This window comes from Carcharodon carcharias, chromosome 4 (genome assembly GCF_017639515.1).
Source record: "Carcharodon carcharias isolate sCarCar2 chromosome 4, sCarCar2.pri, whole genome shotgun sequence".
NCBI classification, from domain to species: Eukaryota; Metazoa; Chordata; class Chondrichthyes; order Lamniformes; family Lamnidae; genus Carcharodon; species Carcharodon carcharias.
Genome location: NC_054470.1, coordinates 2,661,171 through 2,677,245, shown reverse-complemented (window position 1 = coordinate 2,677,245; position 16,075 = coordinate 2,661,171). Strand labels below are relative to the sequence as shown.

General features: G+C 51.1%; 1 protein-coding gene across 5 annotated transcripts in view; it reads left to right on the top strand.

Moving 5' to 3' along the window:
- The window catches only part of epb41l4a (erythrocyte membrane protein band 4.1 like 4A), a 374,673-nt gene that overhangs the window by 16,469 nt on the left and 342,129 nt on the right, over positions 1 to 16,075 (top strand). For all 5 annotated transcript variants that reach the window (XM_041186876.1, XM_041186875.1, XM_041186874.1 and 2 more), the window contains exon 2: positions 1,009 to 1,183. The gene's annotated coding sequence lies outside the window, so the exon portion shown is untranslated. The remainder of the gene's footprint in view (positions 1 to 1,008; positions 1,184 to 16,075) is intronic.

Here is a 16,075-nt window from a genome sequence, read left to right as displayed (position 1 = left end):
CCTTTCAGTTTTCCTAGCACCTTCTCCTTGGTAATGGCCACCATACTCACCTCTGCCCCCCGACTCTCTTGAACTTTGGGGGTGTCACTCATGTCTTCCACTGTGAAGAATGAGGCAAAGTACCTATTCAGTTCCTCTGCCATTTCCTTGTTCCCCACTACTACTTCTGCAGCGTCATTTTCCAGCGGCCCAATGTCCACTTTTGCCTCTCTCTTACCCTTTTTATATCTAAAAAAAACTCTTGCAATCTTCTTTTATATTACTGGCTAGTTTACCCTCATACTTAATCTTCTCCCTCCTTATTTCTTTTTTAGTTGTCCTCTGATGGTCTTTGTAGGCTTCCCAATCCCCTGGTTTCCCACTGCTCTTCGCCGCATTGTATGCTTTCTCTTTAGCTTTTATGCTGTCCCTGAGTTCCCTTGTCAGCCATGGTTGCCTCGTCCTCCCTTTAGTATGCTTCTTCTTCCTAGGGATGAATTTTTGCTGTGTCTCCCAAATTACTCCCAGAAACTCCTGCCGTTGCTGTTCCACTGTCTTTCCTGCTAGGCTCATCTCCCAGTCAACCCCCTCCCTCCTGGGTGTATATTAGGTTAGCAGGTTATGTTACAAAGCCCATATATCTTGTTTATGTCAATGGCTTCTAATGAGACATGCTCTTGAACTGTTTAGAAGCTGTTGGTTAATTTTGCTACTTTTTAAGGTTGGCAAGTATGAAGGTCACAAAGTCAAAACGTGCAGAAAGGACACGTTTCACAGCTTCACATCAATCAGAATTTAATCATTGCTGGGTGAGAGAGCAGTGAAGATTAAAGCAATGCTTGGCAGTTTCAAGCTTCAGGTAGAATTACCCAATCCTAAATGACCGTCTTTGTGAAATATTATTTTTGCCCCTGTGACAAAGTGTTATATCTGAAATGTAATGGGCTAACCCTTAGGCTACATATACGTTTCATGTACTAAAATAATGTAGAGATAATTAATGACTGGCTTGCCTTTTGTCTAACAAAGACTACAAGTTCCAGCGTGCAAGGTGATGTTCGGGAGCGCGCACGCTTTGGGTGAAGGGACGGCGGTGTTTCCTCGGTTACCGGAGCCCAAACCCGGTGTCGGTCACAAAAACCGGCGGCCCGGGAAACAGAGGCAAGCATCACGGGAACGGGAATAGGAGAGAAGACGGCCCCGGGTAAGGAACCGGTTACAAAGAGGAAAGGAATAGAACATGTCTGGGAACAAGTGAAAAGTAAGATAGAGAGAGGAGCTGTGTAACCCAGAGAGAGAGAGAGAAAGGAGCTGTGTAACCCAGAGAGAGAGAGAGAAAGGAGCTGTGTAACCCAGAGAGAGAGAGAGAAAGGAGCTGTGTAACCCAGAGAGAGAGAAAGGAGCTGTGTAACCCAGAGAGAGAGAGAGAAAGGAGCTGTGTAACCCAGAGAGAGAGAGAGAAAGGAGCTGTGTAACCCAGAGAGAGAGAGAGAAAGGAGCTGTGTAACCCAGAGAGAGAGAAAGGAGCTGTGTAACCCAGAGAGAGAGAGAGAAAGGAGCTGTGTAACCCAGAGAGAGAGAGAGAAAGGAGCTGTGTAACCCAGAGAGAGAGAGAGAAAGGAGCTGTGTAACCCAGAGAGAGAGAGAGAAAGGAGCTGTGTAACCCAGAGAGAGAGAAAGGAGCTGTGTAACCCAGAGAGAGAGAAAGGAGCTGTGTAACCCAGAGAGAGAGAGAGAAAGGAGCTGTGTAACCCAGAGAGAGAGAGAGAAAGGAGCTGTGTAACCCAGAGAGAGAGAGAGAAAGGAGCTGTGTAACCCAGAGAGAGAGAGAGAAAGGAGCTGTGTAACCCAGAGAGAGAGAGAGAAAGGAGCTGTGTAACCCAGAGAGAGAGAAAGGAGCTGTGTAACCCAGAGAGAGAGAAAGGAGCTGTGTAACCCAGAGAGAGAGAAAGGAGCTGTGTAACCCAGAGAGAGAGAAAGGAGCTGTGTAACCCAGAGAGAGAGAAAGGAGCTGTGTAACCCAGAGAGAGAGAAAGGAGCTGTGTAACCCAGAGAGAGAGAAAGGAGCTGTGTAACCCAGAGAGTGAGAGGAGCTGTGTAACCCAGAGAGAGAGAGAGAAAGGAGCTGTGTAACCCAGAGAGAGAGAAAGGAGCTGTGTAACCCAGAGAGAGAGAAAGGAGCTGTGTAACCCAGAGAGAGAGAAAGGAGCTGTGTAACCCAGAGAGAGAGAAAGGAGCTGTGTAACCCAGAGAGAGAGAAAGGAGCTGTGTAACCCAGAGAGAGAGAGAGAAAGGAGCTGTGTAACCCAGAGAGTGAGAGGAGCTGTGTAACCCAGAGAGAGAGAGAGAAAGGAGCCGTGTAACCCAGAGAGAGAGAGAAAGGAGCTGTGTAACCCAGAGAGAGAGAGAGAAAGGAGCCGTGTAACCCAGAGAGAGAGGAGCTGTGTAACCCAGAGAGAAAGGAGCTGTGTAACCCAGAGAGAGAGAGGAGCTGTGTAACCCAGAGAGAGAGAGAAAGGAGCTGTGTAATCCAGAGAGAGAGAGAGAAAGGAGCTGTGTAACCCAGAGAGAGAGAGAGGAGCTGTGTAACCCAGAGAGAGAGAGAGGAGCTGTGTAACCCAGAGAGAGAGAGAGAAAGGAGCTGTGTAACCCAGAGAGAGAGGAGCTGTGTAACCCAGAGAGAGAGAGAGAAAGGAGCAGTGTAACCCAGAGAGAGAGAAGGAGCTGTGTAACCCAGAAGAGAGAAAGGAGCTGTGTAACCCAGATGAGAGGAGAAAGGAGCTGTGTAACCCAGGAGAGATAGGTGAGAGGAGAGAAGGAGCTGTGTAACCCAGGAGAGAGAGGAGAAATGAGCTGTGTAAACCCAGAGAGAGAGAGAGAAAGGAGCTGTGTAAACCCAGAGAGAGAGAAAGGAGCTGTGTAACCCAGAGAGAGAGAGAGGAAAGGGAGCTGTGTAACCCAGAGAGAGAGAAAGGAGCTGTGTAACCCAGAGAGAGAGAAAGGAGCTGTGTAACCCAGAGAGAGAGAAAGAGCTGTGTAACCCAGAGAAGAGTGAAGCTGTGTAACCCAGAGAGAGAGAGAGAAAGGAGCTGTGTAACCCAGAGAGAGAGAGAAAGGAGCTGTGTAACCCAGAGAGAAAGAGAAAGGAGCTGTGTAACCCAGAGAGAGAGAGAAAGGAGCTGTGTAATCCAGAGAAAGGAGCTGTGTAACCCAGAGAGAGAGAGAAAGGAGCTGTGTAACCCAGAGAGAGAGAGAGAAAGGAGCTGTGTAACCCAGAGAGAGAGAAAGGAGCTGTGTAACCCAGAGAGAGAGAGAGAAAGGAGCTGTGTAACCCAGAGAGAGAGAGAAAGGAGCTGTGTAACCCAGAGAGAGAGAAAGGAGCTGTGTAACCCAGAGAGAAGAGAAAGGAGCTGTGTAACCCAGAGAGAGAGAGAAAGGAGCCTGTGTAACCCAGAGAGAAGGAGCTGTGTAACCCAGAGAGAGAGAAGGAGCTGTGTAACCCAGAGAGAGAGAGAGAAAGGAGCTGTGTAACCCAGAGAGAGAGAGAAGGAGCTGTGTAACCCAGAGAGAGAGAAAGGAGCTGTGTAACCCAGAGAGAGAGAGAGAAAGGAGCTGTGTAACCCAGAGAGAGAGAGAGAAAGGAGCTGTGTAACCCAGAGAGAGAGAGAGAAGGAGCTGTGTAACCCAGAGAGAGAGGAGCCGTTGTAACCCGAGAGAGAGAGAGGAGCTGTGTAACCCAGAGAGAGAGAGAGAGAGCGAAAGAGCTGTGTAATCCCAGAGAAGAAGAGAGAGAGCGAAAGGAGCTGTGTAACCCAGAGAGAGAGAGAGCGAAAGGAGCTGTGTAACCCAGAGAGGAGAGAGCGAAAGGAGCTGTGTAACCCAGAGAGAGAGAGAGCGAAAGGAGCTGTGTAACCCAGAGAGAGAGAGCGAAAGGAGCCTGTGTAATCCCAGAGAGAGAGAGAGCGAAAGGAGCTGTGTAACCCAGAGAGAGAGAGAGAGAGCGAAAGGAGCTGTGTAACCCAGAGAGAGAGAGAGAGCGAAAGGAGCTGTGTAACCCAGAGAGAGAGAGAGAGAGAGCGAAAGGAGCTGTGTAACCCAGAGAGAGAGAGAGAGAGAAAGGAGCTGTGTAACCCAGAGAGAGAGAGAGAGCGATAGGAGCTGTGTAACCCAGAGAGAGAGAGAGAGAGCGAAAGGAGCTGTGTAACCCAGAGAGAGAGAGAGAGCGAAAGGAGCTGTGTAACCCAGAGAGAGAGAGAGAGCGAAAGGAGCTGTGTACCCAGAGAGAGAGAGAGCGAAAGGAGCTGTGTAACCCAGAGAGAGAGAGAGCGAAAGGAGCTGTGTAACCCAGAGAGAGAGAGCGATAGGAGCTGTGTAACCCAGAGAGAGAGAGCGATAGGAGCTGTGTAATCCAGAGAGAGAGAGAGCGAAAGGAGCTGTGTAACCCAGAGAGAGAGAGGAGCGAAAGGAGCTGTGTAACCCAGAGAGAGAGAGAGAGAGAGCGAAAGGGAGCAGTGTAACCCAGAGAGAGAGAGAGAGAGAGCCGAAAGGAGCTGTGTAACCCAGAGAGAGAGAGAGCGAAAGGAGCTGTGGTAACCCAGAGAGAGAGAGAGAGCGAAAGGAGCTGTGTAACCCAGAGAGAGAGAGGAGCGAAAGGAGCTGTGTAACCCAGAGAGAGAGAGAGCGAAAGGAGCCGTGTAACCCAGAGAGAGAGAGGAGCTGTGTAACCCAGAGAGAGAGAGAGAAGGAGCTGTGTAACCCAGAGAGAGAGAGAGCGAAAGGAGCTGTGTAACCCAGAGAGAGAGAGAGAGCGAAAGGAGCTGTGTAACCCAGAGAGAGAGAGAGAGCGAAAGGAGCTGTGTAACCCAGAGAGAGAGAGAGCGAAAGGAGCTGTGTAACCCAGAGAGAGAGAGAGCGAAAGGAGCTGTGTAACCCAGAGAGAGAGAGAGCGAAAGGAGCTGTGTAACCCAGAGAGAGAGAGAGCGAAAGGAGCTGTGTAACCCAGAGAGAGAGAGAGCGATAGGAGCTGTGTAATCCAGAGAGAGAGAGCGAAAGGAGCTGTGTACCCAGAGAGAGAGAGGGAGCGAAAGGAGCTGTGTAACCCAGAGAGAGAGAGAGAGAGAGAGAGCGAAAGGAGCTGTGTAACCCAGAGAGAGAGAGAGCGAAAGGAGCTGTGTAACCCAGAGAGAGAGAGAGCGAAAGGAGCTGTGTAACCCAGAGAGAGAGAGAGCGAAAGGAGCTGTGTAACCCAGAGAGAGAGAGCGAAAGGAGCTGTGTAACCCAGAGAGAGAGAGAGAGAAAGGAGCCGTGTAACCCAGAGAGAGAGGAGCTGTGTAACCCAGAGAGAAAGGAGCCGTGTAACCCAGAGAGAGAGAGGAGCTGTGTAACCCAGAGAGAGAGAGAGAAAGGAGCCGTGTAACCCAGAGAGAGAGGAGCTGTGTAACCCAGAGAGAGAGAGAGAAAGGAGCTGTGTAACCCAGAGAGAAAGGAGCCGTGTAACCCAGAGAGAGAGAGGAGCTGTGTAACCCAGAGAGAGAGAGAGAAAGGAGCCGTGTAACCCAGAGAGAGAGGAGCTGTGTAACCCAGAGAGAGAGAGGAGCTGTGTAACCCAGAGAGAGAGAGAGAAAGGAGCCGTGTAACCCAGAGAGAGAGAGAGAAAGGAGCCGTGTAACCCAGAGAGAGAGGAGCTGTGTAACCCAGAGAGAGAGAGGAGCTGTGTAACCCAGAGAGAGAGAGAGAAAGGAGCCGTGTAACCCAGAGAGAGAGGAGCTGTGTAACCCAGAGAGAGAGAGAGAAAGGAGCCGTGTAACCCAGAGAGAGAGGAGCTGTGTAACCCAGAGAGAGAGAGAGAAAGGAGCCGTGTAACCCAGAGAGAGAGGAGCCGTGTAACCCAGAGAGAGAGAGGAGCTGTGTAACCCAGAGAGAGAGAGAGAAAGGAGCCGTGTAACCCAGAGAGAGAGGAGCTGTGTAACCCAGAGAGAGAGAGGAGCTGTGTAACCCAGAGAGAGAGAGAGAAAGGAGCCGTTGTAACCCAGAGAGAGAGGAGCTGTGTAAACCCAGAGAGAGAGAGGTGCTGTGTAACCCAGAGAGAGAGAGAGAAAGGAGCCGTTGTAACCCAGAGAGAGGGAGCTGTGTAACCCAGAGAGAGAGAGAGAAAGGAGCCGTGTTAACCCAGAGAGAGAGGAGCTGTGTAACCCAGAGAGAGAGAGGAGCTGTGTACCCAGAGAGAGAGAGAGAAAGGAGCCGTGTAACCAGAGAGAGGGAGCTGTGTAACCCAGAGAGAGAAAGGAGCTGCGTAACCCAGAGAGAGAAAGGAGCCGTGTAACCCAGAGAGAGAGGAGCTGTGTAACCCAGAGAGAGAGAGGAGCTGTGTAACCCAGAGAGAGAGAGAGAAAGGAGCCGTGTAACCCAGAGAGAGAGGAGCTGTGTAACCCAGAGAGAGAGAGGAGCTGTGTAACCCAGAGAGAGAGAGAGAAAGGAGCCGTGTAACCCAGAGAGAGAGGAGCTGTGTAACCCAGAGAGAGAGAGAGAAAGGAGCCGTGTAACCCAGAGAGAGAGAGAGAAAGGAGCTGTGTAACCCAGAGAGAGAGAGAGAGAGGAGCTGTGTAACCCAGAGAGAGAGAGAGAAAGGAGCTGTGTAACCCAGAGAGAGAGAGAGAAAGGAGCCGTGTAACCCAGAGAGAGAGAGGAGCTGTGTAACCCAGAGAGAGAGAGAGAAAGGAGCCGTGTAACCCAGAGAGAGAGAGAGAGAGGAGCCGTGTAACCCAGAGAGAGAGAGAGAAAGGAGCTGTGTAACCCAGAGAGAGAGAGAGAGGAGCCGTGTAACCCAGAGAGAGAGAGAGAAAGGAGCTGCGTAACCCAGAGAGAGAAAGGAGCTGCGTAACCCAGAGAGAGAAAGGAGCTGCGTAACCCAGAGAGAAAGGAGCTGCGTAACCCAGAGAGAGAAAGGAGCTGCGTAACCCAGAGAGAGAAAGGAGCCTGCGTAACCCAGAGAGAGAAAGGAGCTGCGTAACCCAGAGAGAGAAAGGAGCTGCGTAACCCAGAGAGAGAAAGGAGCTGCGTAACCCAGAGAGAGAAAGGAGCTGCGTAACCCAGAGAGAGAAAGGAGCTGCGTAACCCAGAGAGAGAAAGGAGCTGCGTAACCCAGAGAGAGAAAGGAGCTGCGTAACCCAGAGAGAGAAAGGAGCTGCGTAACCCAGAGAGAGAAAGGAGCTGCGTAACCCAGAGAGAGAAAGGAGCTGCGTAACCCAGAGAGAGAAAGGAGCTGCGTAACCAGAGAGAGAAAGGAGCTGCGTAACCCAGAGAGAGAAAGGAGCTGCGTAACCCAGAGAGAGAAAGGAGCTGCGTAACCCAGAGAGAGAGAGAGAAAGGAGCCGTGTAACCCAGAGAGAGAGAGAGAAAGGAGCTGTGTAACCCAGAGAGAGAGAAAGGAGCTGTGTAACCCAGAGAGAGAGAGAGAAAGGAGCTGTGTAACCCAGAGAGAGAGAAAGGAGCTGTGTAACCCAGAGAGAGAGAGAGAAAGGAGCTGTGTAACCCAGAGAGAGAGAGAGAAAGGAGCTGTGTAACCCAGAGAGAGAGAGAGAAAGGAGCTGTGTAACCCAGAGAGAGAGAAAGGAGCTGTGTAACCCAGAGAGAGAGAGAGAAAGGAGCTGTGTAACCCAGAGAGAGAGAAAGGAGCTGTGTAACCCAGAGAGAGAGAGAGAAAGGAGCTGTGTAACCCAGAGAGAGAGAGAGAAAGGAGCTGTGTAACCCAGAGAGAGAGAGAGAAAGGAGCTGTGTAACCCAGAGAGAAAGGAGCTGTGTAACCCAGAGAGAGAGAAAGGAGCTGTGTAACCCAGAGAGAGAGGGAGAGAGAGAAAGGAGCTGTGTAACCCAGAGAGAGAGAGAGAAAGGAGCTGTGTAACCCAGAGAGAGAGAAAGGAGCTGTGTAACCCAGAGAGAGAGAGAGAAAGGAGCTGTGTAACCCAGAGAGAGAGAAAGGAGCTGTGTAACCCAGAGAGAGAGAAAGGAGCTGTGTAACCCAGAGAGAGAGAAAGGAGCTGTGTAACCCAGAGAGAGAGAAAGGAGCTGTGTAACCCAGAGAGAGAAAGGAGCTGTGTAACCCAGAGAGAGAGAGAAAGGAGCTGTGTAACCCAGAGAGAGAGAGAAAGGAGCTGTGTAACCCAGAGAGAAAGAGAAAGGAGCTGTGTAACCCAGAGAGAGAGAAAGGAGCTGTGTAACCCAGAGAGAGAAAGGAGCTGTGTAACCCAGAGAGAGAGAGAAAGGAGCTGTGTAACCCAGAGAGAGAGAGAAAGGAGCTGTGTAACCCAGAGAGAAAGAAAGGAGCTGTGTAACCCAGAGAGAGAGAAAGGAGCTGTGTAACCCAGAGAGAGAGAAAGGAGCTGTGTAACCCAGAGAGAGAGAGAGAAAGCTGTGTAACCCAGAGAGAGAGAGAGAGAAAGGAGCTGTGTAACCCAGAGAGAGAGAGAGAAAGAAGCTGTGTAACCCAGAGAGAGAGAGAGAGAGAAAGGAGCTGTGTAACCCAGAGAGAGAAAGAGAAAGGAGCTGTGTAACCCAGAGAGAGAGAGAAAGGAGCTGTGTAACCCAGAGAGAGAAAGAGAAAGGAGCTGTGTAACCCAGAGAGAGAAAGAGAAAGGAGCTGTGTAACCCAGAGAGAGAAAGAGAAAGGAGCTGTGTAACCCAGAGAGAAAGAGAAAGGAGCTGTGTAACCCAGAGAGAGAGAGAAAGGAGCTGTGTAACCCAGAGAGAGAGGAAGAGAGAAGGGAGCTGTGTAACCCAGAGAGAGAGAGAAAGGAGCTGTGTAACCCAGAGAGAGAGAGAAAGGAGCTGTGTAACCCAGAGAGAGAGAGAGAGAGAGAACGAAAGGAGCTGTGTAACCCAGAGAGAGAGCGAAAGGAGCTGTGTAACCCAGAGAGAGAGCGAAAGGAGCTGTGTAACCCAGAGAGAGAGCGATAGGAGCTGTGTAACCCAGAGAGAGAGAGCGATAGGAGCTGTGTAATCCAGAGAGAGAGAGCGAAAGGAGCTGTGTAACCCAGAGAGAGAGAGGGAGCGAAAGGAGCTGTGTAACCCAGAGAGAGAGAGAGAGAGAGAGAGAGAGCGAAAGGAGCTGTGTAACCCAGAGAGAGAGAGAGAGAGAGAGCGAAAGGAGCTGTGTAACCCAGAGAGAGAGAGCGAAAGGAGCTGTGTAACCCAGAGAGAGAGAGAGCGAAAGGAGCTGTGTAACCCAGAGAGAGAGAGAGAGCGAAAGGAGCTGTGTAACCCAGAGAGAGAGAGAGAGAGCGAAAGGAGCTGTGTAACCCAGAGAGAGAGAGAGAGAGCGAAAGGAGCTGTGTAACCCAGAGAGGGAGAGAGAGCGAAAGGAGCTGTGTAACCCAGAGAGAGAGAGAGAGCGAAAGGAGCTGTGTAACCCAGAGAGAGAGAGAGAGAGAGCGAAAGGAGCTGTGTAACCCAGAGAGAGAGAGAGCGAAAGGAGCTGTGTAACCCAGAGAGAGAGAGAGCGAAAGGAGCTGCGTAACCCAGAGAGAGAAAGGAGCTGCGTAACCCAGAGAGAGAAAGGAGCTGCGTAACCCAGAGAGAGAAAGGAGCTGCGTAACCCAGAGAGAGAAAGGAGCTGCGTAACCCAGAGAGAGAAAGGAGCTGCGTAACCCAGAGAGAGAAAGGAGCTGCGTAACCCAGAGAGAGAAAGGAGCTGCGTAACCCAGAGAGAGAAAGGAGCTGCGTAACCCAGAGAGAGAAAGGAGCTGCGTAACCCAGAGAGAGAAAGGAGCTGCGTAACCCAGAGAGAGAAAGGAGCTGCGTAACCCAGAGAGAGAAAGGAGCTGCGTAACCCAGAGAGAGAAAGGAGCTGCGTAACCCAGAGAGAGAAAGGAGCTGCGTAACCCAGAGAGAGAAAGGAGCTGCGTAACCCAGAGAGAGAAAGGAGCTGCGTAACCCAGAGAGAGAAAGGAGCTGCGTAACCCAGAGAGAGAAAGGAGCTGCGTAACCCAGAGAGAGAAAGGAGCTGCGTAACCCAGAGAGAGAAAGGAGCTGCGTAACCCAGAGAGAGAAAGGAGCTGCGTAACCCAGAGAGAGAAAGGAGCTGCGTAACCCAGAGAGAGAAAGGAGCTGCGTAACCCAGAGAGAGAAAGGAGCTGCGTAACCCAGAGAGAGAAAGGAGCTGCGTAACCCAGAGAGAGAAAGGAGCTGCGTAACCCAGAGAGAGAAAGGAGCTGCGTAACCCAGAGAGAGAAAGGAGCTGCGTAACCCAGAGAGAGAAAGGAGCTGCGTAACCCAGAGAGAGAAAGGAGCTGCGTAACCCAGAGAGAGAAAGGAGCTGCGTAACCCAGAGAGAGAAAGGAGCTGCGTAACCCAGAGAGAGAAAGGAGCTGCGTAACCCAGAGAGAGAAAGGAGCTGCGTAACCCAGAGAGAGAAAGGAGCTGTGTAACCCAGAGAGAGAGAGAGAGGAGCTGTGTAACCCAGAGAGAGAGAGAGAGAGCGAAAGGAGCTGTGTAACCCAGAGAGAGAGAGAGAGAGCGCAAGGAGCTGTGTAACCCAGAGAGAGAGAGAGAGAGCGAAAGGAGCTGTGTAACCCAGAGAGAGAGGAGCTGTGTAACCCAGAGAGTGAGAGGAGCTGTGTAACCCAGAGAGAGAGTGAGAGGAGCTGTGTAACCCAGAGAGAGAGTGAGAGGAGCTGTGTAACCCAGAGAGAGAGTGAGAGGAGCTGTGTAACCCAGAGAGAGAGTGAGAGGAGCTGTGTAACCCAGAGAGAGAGTGAGAGGAGCTGTGTAACCCAGAGAGAGAGTGAGAGGAGCTGTGTAACCCAGAGAGAGAGTGAGAGGAGCTGTGTAACCCAGAGAGAGAGTGAGAGGAGCTGTGTAACCCAGAGAGAGAGTGAGAGGAGCTGTGTAACCCAGAGAGAGAGAGGAGCTGTGTAACCCAGAGAGAGAGAGAGAGAGAGGAGCTGTGTAACCCAGAGAGAGAAAGGAGCTGCGTAACCCAGAGAGAGAAAGGAGCTGCGTAACCCAGAGAGAGAAAGGAGCTGCGTAACCCAGAGAGAGAAAGGAGCTGCGTAACCCAGAGAGAGAAAGGAGCTGCGTAACCCAGAGAGAGAAAGGAGCTGCGTAACCCAGAGAGAGAAAGGAGCTGCGTAACCCAGAGAGAGAAAGGAGCTGCGTAACCCAGAGAGAGAAAGGAGCTGCGTAACCCAGAGAGAGAAAGGAGCTGCGTAACCCAGAGAGAGAAAGGAGCTGCGTAACCCAGAGAGAGAAGGAGCTGCGTAACCCAGAGAGAGAAAGGAGCTGCGTAACCCAGAGAGAGAAAGGAGCTGCGTAACCCAGAGAGAGAAAGGAGCTGCGTAACCCAGAGAGAGAAAGGAGCTGCGTAACCCAGAGAGAGAAAGGAGCTGCGTAACCCAGAGAGAGAAAGGAGCTGCGTAACCCAGAGAGAAAGGAGCTGTGTAACCCAGAGAGAAAGGAGCTGTGTAACCCAGAGAGAGAGGAGCTGTGTAACCCAGAGAGAGAGGAGCTGTGTAACCCAGAGAGAGAGGAGCTGTGTAACCCAGAGAGAGAGGAGCTCTGTAACCCAGAGAGAGAGGAGCTGTGTCACCCAGAGAGAGAGGAGCTGTGTCACCCAGAGAGAGAGGAGCTGTGTCACCCAGAGAGAGAGGAGCTGTGTCACCCAGAGAGAGAGGAGCTGTGTAACCCAGAGAGAGAGGAGCTGTGTAACCCAGAGAGAGAGGAGCTGTGTAACCCAGAGAGAGAGGAGCTGTGTAACCCAGAGAGAGAGGAGCTGTGTAACCCAGAGAGAGAGGAGCTGTGTAACCCAGAGAGAGAGGAGCTGTGTAACCCAGAGAGAGAGGAGCTGTGTAACCCAGAGAGAGAGGAGCTGTGTAACCCAGAGAGAGAGGAGCTGTGTAACCCAGAGAGAGAGGAGCTGTGTAACCCAGAGAGAGAGGAGCTGTGTAACCCAGAGAGAGAGGAGCTGTGTAACCCAGAGAGAGAGGAGCTGTGTAACCCAGAGAGAGAGGAGCTGTGTAACCCAGAGAGAGAGGAGCTGTGTAACCCAGAGAGAGAGGAGCTGTGTAACCCAGAGAGAGAGGAGCTGTGTAACCCAGAGAGAGAGGAGCTGTGTAACCCAGAGAGAGAGGAGCTGTGTAACCCAGAGAGAGAGGAGCTGTGTAACCCAGAGAGAGAGGAGCTGTGTAACCCAGAGAGAGAGGAGCTGTGTAACCCAGAGAGAGAGGAGCTGTGTAACCCAGAGAGAGAGAGAGAGAGGAGCTGTGTAACCCAGAGAGAGAGAGAGAGAGGAGCTGTGTAACCCAGAGAGAGAGAGAGAGAGGAGCTGTGTAACCCAGAGAGAGAGAGAGAGGAGCTGTGTAACCCAGAGAGAGAGAGAGAGAGACAGGAGCTGTGTAACCCAGAGAGAGAGAGAGACAGAGAAAGAGGAGCTGTGTAACCCAGAGAGAGAGAGAGACAGAGAAAGAGGAGCTGTGTAACCCAGAGAGAGAGAGAGGAGCTGTGTAACCCAGAGAGAGAGAGAGGAGCTGTGTAACCCAGAGAGAGAGAGAGGAGCTGTGTAACCCAGAGAGAGAGAGAGGAGCTGTGTAACCCAGAGAGAGAGAGAGGAGCTGTGTAACCCAGAGAGGGAGAGTGAGAGAGAGAGCCGTGTAACCCAGAGAGAGAGGAGCTGTGTAACCCAGAGAGAGAGGAGCTGTGTAACCCAGAGAGAGAGGAGCTGTGTAACCCAGAGAGAGAGGAGCTGTGTAACCCAGAGAGAGAGGAGCTGTGTAACCCAGAGAGAGAGGAGCTGTGTAACCCAGAGAGAGAGGAGCTGTGTAACCCAGAGAGAGAGGAGCTGTGTAACCCAGAGAGAGAGGAGCTGTGTAACCCAGAGAGAGAGGAGCTGTGTAACCCAGAGAGAGAGGAGCTGTGTCACCCAGAGAGAGAGGAGCTGTGTCACCCAGAGAGAGAGGAGCTGTGTAACCCAGAGAGAGAGGAGCTGTGTAACCCAGAGAGAGAGGAGCTGTGTAACCCAGAGAGAGAGGAGCTGTGTAACCCAGAGAGAGAGGAGCTGTGTAACCCAGAGAGAGAGGAGCTGTGTAACCCAGAGAGAGAGGAGCTGTGTAACCCAGAGAGAGAGGAGCTGTGTAACCCAGAGAGAGAGGAGCTGTGTAACCCAGAGAGAGAGAGGAGCTGTGTAACCCAGAGAGAGAGAGGAGCTGTGTAACCCAGAGAGAGAGGAGCTGTGTAACCCAGAGAGAGAGAGAGAGAGAGGAGCTGTGTAACCCAGAGAGAGAGAGAGAGGAGCTGTGTAACCCAGAGAGAGAGAGAGAGAGGAGCTGTGTAACCCAGAGAGAGAGAGAGAGGAGCTGTGTAACCCAGAGAGAGAGAGAGAGAGACAGGAGCTGTGTAACCCAGAGAGAGAGAGACAGAGAAAGAGGAGCTGTGTAACCCAGAGAGAGAGAGAGACAGAGAAAGAGGAGCTGTGTAACCCAGAGAGAGAGAGAGGAGCTGTGTAACCCAGAGAGAGAGAGAGGAGCTGTGTAACCCAGAGAGGGAGAGTGAGAGAGAGAGCCGTGTAACCCAGAGAGAGCAGTGTAGTCAGTCTAACCTCAATGGTGGGGAAACTATTGGAAGCATTCCTGAGGGACAGAATTAATCTACACTTGGAGAGGCAGGGATGAATCAAGGACATAAATAAAAATACCTGGAAAAACTCAGCAGGTCTGACAGCATCTGCGGAGAGGAACCCAGTTAATGTTTTGAGTCCGTATTAATGTTCAACAGAACTAAGGAAAAATAGAAAAGAGGTTAAATATAAGTTGGTTTAAGGGGGGTGGGACAGGTAGAGCTGGATAGAGGGCCAGTGATAGGTGGAGATAGCCAAAAGATGTCGTAGACAAAAGGACAAAGAGGTGTTGAAGGTGGTGATATTATCTAAGGAATGTGCTAATTAAGGGTAGAAAGCAGAACGAGCAAGGTACAGAAAACCCTAGTGGGGGTGGGGTCGGGTGGGGGGAAGGGATCGAAATAGGCTAAAAGGTAGAGATAAAACAATAGATGGAAATACATTTAAAAATAATGGAAATAGGTGGGAAAAGAAAAATCTATATAAATTTTTGGAAAAAAGGGGGATGGGAAAGGGGGTGGGGATGGAGGAGACAGTTCATGATCTAAAATTGTTGAACTCAATATTCAGTCCGGAAGGCTGTAAAGTGTCTAGTCGGAAGGTGAGGTGCTGTTCCTCCAGTTTGCATTGAGCTTCACTGGAACAATGCAGCAGGCCAAGGATGGACATGGCATGAGAGCAGGGTGGAGTGTTAAAATGGCAAGCGACAGGGAGGTCTGGGTCATGCTTGCGGACAGACCAAAGGTGTTCCGCAAAGCGGTCACCCAATCTGCGTTTGGTCTCTCCAATGTAGAGGAAATCGCATTTGGAAGCAGCGAATGCAGTAGACTAAATTGAGGGAAGTGCAAGTGAAATGCTGCCCCACTTGAAAGGAGTGTTTGGGCCCTTGGACGGTGAGGAGAGGGGAAGTAAAGGGGCAGGTGTTGCACCAATCAAGGACAGTCAGCAAGGTTTTGTTGAGCGGAGGTCATGTCTGACCAGTTTGATTGAATTTTTCGAAGAGGCGACCAGGTGTGTAGATGAGGGCAATGCATTTGACGTAGTCTACTTGGACTTCAGCAAGACTTTTGATAAGGTCCCGCATGGGAGACTGATAATGAAGGTAAGAGCCTATGGGACCCGAGGCAATTTGGCAAATTGGATCCAGAATTGGCTGAGTGGCAGGAAGCAGATGATGATGGCTGAGGGGTGTTTTTGTGACTGGATGCCTGTCCACAGGGATCGGTGTTGGGTCCCTTGCTGTTTGTGGTATATATAAATGATTTAGACTTGAATGTAGGAGGGTTGATCAGTAAGTTCGTGGATGACACAAAAATTGGTGGGGTGGTAAATAGTGAGGAGGATAGCCTTAGATCACAGGAGAATATAGACGGGCTGGTCAGGTGGGCTGATCAGTGGCAAATGGAATTTAATCCGGATAAGTGTAAGGTGATGCATTTGGGCAGGACAAACAAGGCACGGGAATACACGGTGAATGGTGGGGCCCTGGAAAGTATGAGGATCAGAGGGGCCATGGTGTGCATGTCCACTGGTCCCTTAAGGTAGTGGGACAGGTAGATAAGGTGGTTAAGAAGCAGATGATATACTTGCCTTTATTAGCTGAGGCATAGAATATAAGAGCAGGGAGGTTATGCTGGAACTGTATAAAACGCTGGTTGGGCCACAGCTAGAGTATTGGAATCCGCATTATAGGAGGAATGTGATTGCACTAGAGAGAGTGCAGAGGAGATTTACCAGGATGTTGCCTGGGCTGGAGAGTTTTAGCTATGAAGAGAGATTGGATAGACTGGGGTTATTTTTCCTGGAGCGGCGAAGGTTGAAGGGGGACATGATTGAGGTGTACAAAATTGTGAGGGGCATAGATAGGGTAGACAGGAAGGAACTTTTCCCCTTGGTGGAGGGATCAATAACCAGGGGGCCTATATTTAAGGTAAGGAGCAGGAGGTTTAGAGGGGATGTGACAAAGACTTTTTTCACCCAGAGGGTGGTGGGAATCTGGAACTCACTGCTTGAAAGGGTGGCAGAGGTAGAAACCCTCATAACATTTAAGAAGTATTTGGATGTGCACTTGCGATGCCATGACATACAAGGCTATGGGCCTAGTGCTGGAAAATGGGATTAGAATAAGTACTTGTTTGACTGGTGCAGACTGGATGGGCCAAAGGACATTTCTCTGTGCTGTAGACCTCTATGACTCTGTAACCCAGAGAGATAGCCGTGTAATTCAAAGAGGGAAAGAGAAGTGTAATCCAGAGAGAGAGCGCTGTGTAACCCAGAGGGAGAAGGGAGCAGTGTAACCCTGAGAGAGGTAGAGGGGACCGCTGTAACCCGGAGGGAGTTGGGAGCTTTGCAAACCAGATCGAGGGAGAGGGGAGCTGTGGAACCCAGGGACTGGTAGGTGCTGTGTGGGACAGAGAGCGGGAGTAAATGCATGTGACCAAGACAATGCAGGGTGAGCGGCCTCTTCACCGGCAGCCAGTTCGGGATCTTCGC